Source organism: Nicotiana tomentosiformis, chromosome 10, assembly GCF_000390325.3.
Source record: "Nicotiana tomentosiformis chromosome 10, ASM39032v3, whole genome shotgun sequence".
Taxonomy (NCBI): Eukaryota; Viridiplantae; Streptophyta; class Magnoliopsida; order Solanales; family Solanaceae; genus Nicotiana; species Nicotiana tomentosiformis.
In genome coordinates, this window is record NC_090821.1 from 43,868,022 (window position 1) to 43,874,429 (window position 6,408).

Here is a 6,408-nt window from a genome sequence, read left to right on the forward strand (position 1 = left end):
TCTCCCCCCCTCCCCTTACAGTAGAGGGATCCTACTTTATATACAATAAAAAATACGTAGTGGAGAGCCAATGATGTATTGTCTTTTCCCTAATTCCCGCCAGGATTCTCTCCCTTAGTGCGGCTGTAACGGCCTTGTCTGTGATCTTCGATACTGACTCAAACTCGATATCGGGTTGAGCCATCGGCCTTGACTCGAGCTCGATCGTGACTCGGAGTCTTGATATTCGGGGTGGGTGTTGGTCGGTCTGTGCATCTCCGACAATCTTTTGCCTCGTGGTTCGATTTGGTCATGGGCCCGATATTGATACCGAAGTGATCCTTGATCGGACTTGGAGCTCGAATCCCGAAGCCCTTTCTTCGAACCTTGACCTGACCTTACGTAGATACCTTTCGATCGAAGTATTATTATCTCAACCAGCCCGTACAACTGACTTAATAGGTTTCGACCGCATACACTTCTCATGACTGAAAGTGATGAAGACCAAAAGATGGGCTCGTTCCTCAAGTTTTATAGTTGTAGTTGTAATTTATCAATCCAATACATTACTTCTTTTCTAGCTAGAGATGCCCGTGCAATGCACGGGCCCAACATGCTAAATATTTGTCCAGTATTCTTTTCATGCTAATAATATTGTGCAATGTTGATGCTAGTAGAAATAGTGCTTCTTATTGAAATCGAAATAACTAACCACAAGAAAAAGAGCACTATGAACGACATGGACACAGTAGGGCACTTTTTGGTACAATATTATTTGCAAAACGGAAATGGGCCAACAATACCCATAACGTATTGAAAATGGCTCAAAATTACCCTACGTTAGCCTTTTGGTTCGCAAATACCCCTAACGTTATGTTTGGGCTCAAACTTACCCATATATCTAACAGAACTAACCTGGTCAATTTTTTGACTTTAACTTCGCCATGTGGCAGTTTCTTAACCCACCACGTGTATTATTTATATTAAATAAAACCCACCTGTATCTTTTAAAATACCCAACGATCCTGACCCGCTTCTATATATTTGGACGGTCGGCTAAAAATAATTATATTCACTATTTAAATATATAAAAAAAATATACATTGATTATATATAAAAAATATATATATTATACATTAGTATTTTAATATATATTTTACATGATATTATTTTTAGCAAAAATTATACGGTATAATTTTTCTTCAAATTTTGCATTTCTTAACAAGTTTAACAAACATAAATATGATAATGTTCTATTTATATGACTTCCTAAAGGAGAAGCAAAGAAACATATGGAAAGAAAATTCTTTAAAAACTTTAATTATATACATATCCAACTGCTTAACACATTAATGGACTTCATTTGATCGTTTCAATGAAAACTAATATTATTTTAATATATAACGATAGAGCTAAAATATTAGCAAAAACTATCATTCCATTGTCGGATTTGCTTAATAAATTCGAGTTATAGATCATAATTAATAGAAAAAACTACACCGTATAATTTCTGCTAAAAATAATATCATGTAAAATATATATTAAAATATTAATGTATGATATACATATTTTTATATATAATCAATGTATATTTTTTTAAATATTTAACTAGCGAATATAATTATTTTTAGCCGACCGTCCAAATATATAGAAGCGGGTCAATGTCGTTGGATATTTTAAAAGATACATGCAAATTTTATTTAATACAAATAATATACGTGATGGGTTAAGAAAATATCACATGACGAAGTTAAAGTCAAAATTGACCAGATAAGTTCGGTTAGATATAAGGGTAAGTTTGAGCCCAAAAAATAAACGTTAGGGGTATTTGCGGACCAAAAGGTTAACCGATGGTATTTTTGAGCCATTTTCAATACGTTAGGGGTATTGTTGGCCCTTTTCCGTTTGCAAAATAGGACAAAAGTATACTTTTAGATCTCGAGTACTAAAGTTCAACCATAGTCAAGTTCACTGACTGGGCTTTGGTTGCAATCAGCTAATCTCAGACGATATGCGAATGACGAACACATCTGAAAATGCATGGAAGAAGCCACGCGGAACCACCTGCACTCGAACGAAAAAAGAGTAAGAAGACAAAAACAATGCTTAAGCCAAGGAGTCAAGAAAGCATAAGAGAGCATCCGACTGAATTAAAACACTGAAAATAAACAACGACGTGATTGGCACAAAGTGACAAATAAATACTAAAAGCCGGCTAACTACTCTTGATGATATGAGTGAAAGAAACTGCAAGTATAGACATACTAACAGTTAGATGCCCAGATTTATGAGCAACTGAATCCTATGTCACCCAGGAAAAATAAATAGATAAAATTAATAACTATTAATGGGAAATAATAAAAATTGAGTCACATGCTCTCTTTATCTCTAAATGAATGGCATAGTTCAGAGTAAGTGAAAACACTAATTGAGTCACACTTACGTGTTCTCTTTTAAAGAGAAACAAATAATTAGATTCAATTTCCCAGGAAGTTCATTCATCCAGAAAATCTCCCTACAACGAAAACATTTGAATTTCCAAGTACGTAAAGATTTTCAATAACTGTAAACTCAAAAAGTCAAGATTCAAATGTTTATAACATACAGAAACAGATGCGCACTGAGATAGAGAAGCAAAACCTGAAAATTCCATAATCAGTTGAGATTCAAATTAGTAGTATGGATCTTTTGGAATATCAACATATACAACTCAAAACAAATAGAGAAATAATCCGGTGTATTTCATTTATAATCCAAGATTCGCTACATCTAGTTATTTATAACCAAGAAATTAAAAAGAAACCCATTTCCCATCAAGAATTTCAATATCTTTTACCACCTTTCATAGATCACAAAACAGACACCCACAAGCATCTCTCAACTTTCTTGGCTTTTTCACATAACAGAAAATCATACAAAATCTACAAAAAAAAAAAAAGAGAAAGAGAAAAGTGTTTTGCAACAGAGAGCAGAGCTTGGTTTACTTGAAAGTGAAAGGAGATTGAATGTGCGGAGATGACAGCCGTCGGCTTCCTCTCTACCTTCCTAGAGAGACGAAGCGAGTTAGAAAAGTGACAGACTGGTAGGCTACGCGGTTGTTCAGTGGTGAGACGAAAGACACGTATAAGTACCTACAATGACAAGTCCAAAACACCCTCATTAGGAATTTAAATTCCACTAAACACACACATCAAAACTCGTGGCTTTTTTTATATAATACAAAATTAAGAATTTAAAATCTTTGTTAGTGTATATTAGAAAACAATTTTCTTGTTAGTGTCTATTAGAAAAATAAGAATAGAAAACAATTTTCTTAACCTTCATAGTTATAGACTTATAGGAGCAAAAGATGTGCAATGATTTACACATGAGGAACTTCTCCACTAATTATAATAAATTGTTGAAGACTTCTTAAGGTCTATCTATTAAGGAACTTGCACAGCTGCTATTTATGCTTTTATTTTGGTCATTTTGTGTCTATGAACTCTCAGCAAGCCACAAAAGTATTAATCAAAACAGGATGCTAACTATAAACTAAGCGATAATGAAAAATTGATCGCTAAGGACCAATAACGAAGAACATAAAAGATCAAATATTAAAAGAAAAAATGCAACAGAATGAAACGAAGAAGAAAGACTGGAAAAGGTGCACCTTAGCAACCCAAGCAAATATACATCACTCTCAGCTGGATGAGCTTACATCATTCCAAAGCACTCATCCTACAGATAAACAATGAAAGTATAAATTGAGCCAAATATACCAGATGACATTACTTCGAGAACAAAATCCTTTGAAAGACTTGATGGATAGTGAATTTTTATTTGCTTGTAATTAATTGTTTTCATTTCTGAAGTGAGTGTTGTGTTTTAAAGCAAAACTCTTGTACTTGAGTTGCACAAATCTTGTCATACTTGCATCAAATATTATATTTGTCATAAACACGGTCCGAAAGTCAATCTCTTACGATGAGATCATCATGGAAAGCTGCTCATAGCCACTATAATAGTTGACTTTGCAGACCATCACATATGATTTAACTAAGAGTCAGATACAATGTACTACAAAGTAAATGCATATAACTCGGGAATAGACTCACCCTCGGTAAATTTCTCCAATAAGTAGAAGCGTATGACAAGAAAACCTTCAAATAGAATAGTCTTTACTATGATACAAATATACATTTTCAAAATTTATCATACTAATAATGAGAAGCATTTACCACGAAGTTGTACAAATTCCACAATGAAGGAACCTCAGTAAAGGGATACACTTCACCTCTGTGATGTCAATGAAATTTCTGGATAAAAAATAATCTCACATCTTCAAGCTGCAAAAGCCAAGAAGTATTATAAAGAGAATCTTCTCATTAGTCAAAAATGCAGTACAAGAAATAATAACAAAAATGACGGAAGACTATTTAACCTCACAAGAACATATGTAACCATTACAAAGTGAAAAATTATAGCTGATAGTACATATGTGACGGCCAAAAAAAGTAGCTTCTTATCAATGTTTCAAACTTCATATTGAGTGGAAATGTCACTTTTTTGAGTGAAGTTAATACCTGAAAATTAGTTTTAGCATATCATAATATTGACAACTTAGAAACGGGTACAAACAGATAGAGTAAGGGACTAATAGACTATTGGGGCTTCGTCTATCTTTCTTTTATTGTTGGACATCTGTTTTTAGGCATTTGATAAAATTCCTTCAAAAATAAAGTCTACATTTTGTAATCTTAATATTTAATTTATTAAGTAGATAATCTATAGAACATAAAATAAAATATAAAGCACAATCATTTTGCATTATGATTAAGCAAGCAGTGCACAAAATTATCCCTTACAGTTATAGTAGTATCTCTTTTTCCCCATCTTGAGCGACTTTCACTTCAAAAGCCTGTGAATAAAAAAGTTGTGATCATTATATTCTAACTAAACGGATCACAAACGTTCGATTATGTCATGAATCGAGAAATTAGAATTCACTGAATATGAGTAGTGGAAAATATGTAAACACAGAGACCAAAACTTTAAAAAAGCATTCTGGTTGCAAAATCGTCATGGCCCAATGCAAGTAAAATTGATTGATTGTGAAAAAATAAAACATGCATGAGCAAAACAGACAAACTTACCGATATGCACGCAGAAATCCAACCAAAAATTACCCAAATTTCAAGATGTTCAAATATCTTTTAAAAAATAGATTGAAACACATGAATGGCTGAACAAATTAAACAGAGGAAAATTTAAAGAAGGTTATATTAGTATAAGATGAAATCTTGTAAGCTTACAACTAAAAGTACCAATTAAATAATAACAAATCATTTTAACACGCAAAAATATCATCACCTACATGTAAAATACATCATCAACTACATGTAAAAGGTAAAAGGCACCAAATAAACAATTGATAAGCTATTTCAGGCAGTCAGGCATATTATCAAATACCTTATCTACACATTGTGTGTACTCCCGTAAAGGCTGTCAAACAATTAATTACATGCATGAGCAGAACCCACACAGAGAACATGAAGAAAGACCACCAAAAAGTCATTAAAGAAATCCATTCATGATTCGGTGAAGAGAAACATAAAATAATAGCTGCTGAAACAGATTATTTGAACCAACATCCAACACCTCAGGATTATTTCTTAATTCGACCCTCTTGATTCGTTCATGGTATGCAACTAATTAGAAACAACGTCCCTCTTCAGAAAAACCAAAATATACAATATTGAAAGAAAAAAGAAAGGCAGCCAGAAAATAATACGCAAAGCTGCAAAGCAGAGGGTAAGAAGAAGAACAGCAAAATTCACCAAAAAAAAAGGAAAGGAGGAAGCATAAGAAAAGATGAAGTGAGAATTGAAATGTGAGGCGTTCTCTCAAAAGGTTTGAGCAAAGAAGAACCCAAATGAAAATCTGAAGGAAAAAGAAAAAAAAGACCAAAATCTAAACACACGCGGTGTTTAAAATTGGACAGATGGAAGTCTATAAGACAATTTTCCCCAATCTTAGAGATCACATTTACGGAAATGCCCTTGATCGTACCGAGGGACTTTCACTTATTATTAGGGGTGTTACCGACTAAACCGGCCGAACTGCCGCACCGAACCCATTTTTACGTTTTTTTTTAAAAAACAATAGATTTTTATATAAATCTATAATCGCACCTATATTTAGAATCATTTTTTTATTTTATAAAAATAAATTAAAAAAATACCGAATCATACCGAATAAATTTTACACGTGAAAAATATATTTATCTAGTAAGTTTAAATAATAGTGCATTAAATTTTTCTTTGGGCCTTGGAATTATGAAAACTATTACAAGCCAACAAGTAATTGAACTCAAAATACTAATTCCTAAAACCTATTATACTACTTCTACTTAAACTAAGTTATTTCAAGTATCTTTATTGGCAAGAC

At 32.8% G+C, this 6,408-nt stretch overlaps 1 long non-coding RNA gene across 4 annotated transcripts; it reads right to left on the bottom strand.

The window, feature by feature from the left end:
• Positions 1-650: 650 nt before the first annotated feature.
• LOC104092199 (uncharacterized) lies at positions 651-5,943 on the bottom strand. Of its 4 annotated transcripts, XR_685358.2 has the most exons (7): positions 5,431-5,934; positions 4,827-4,879; positions 4,200-4,307; positions 4,077-4,121; positions 3,632-3,699; positions 2,964-3,110; positions 651-2,043 (listed from the first exon to the last, which is right to left on the bottom strand). It is a non-coding gene; the product is annotated as an uncharacterized lncRNA (long non-coding RNA). The 4 variants fall into 4 exon arrangements; XR_011411567.1 differs by lacking the exon at positions 4,077-4,121 and having other exon boundaries at positions 2,423-3,110; positions 5,431-5,943; XR_685357.2 differs by lacking the exon at positions 4,077-4,121.
• Positions 5,944-6,408: the final 465 nt, after the last annotated feature.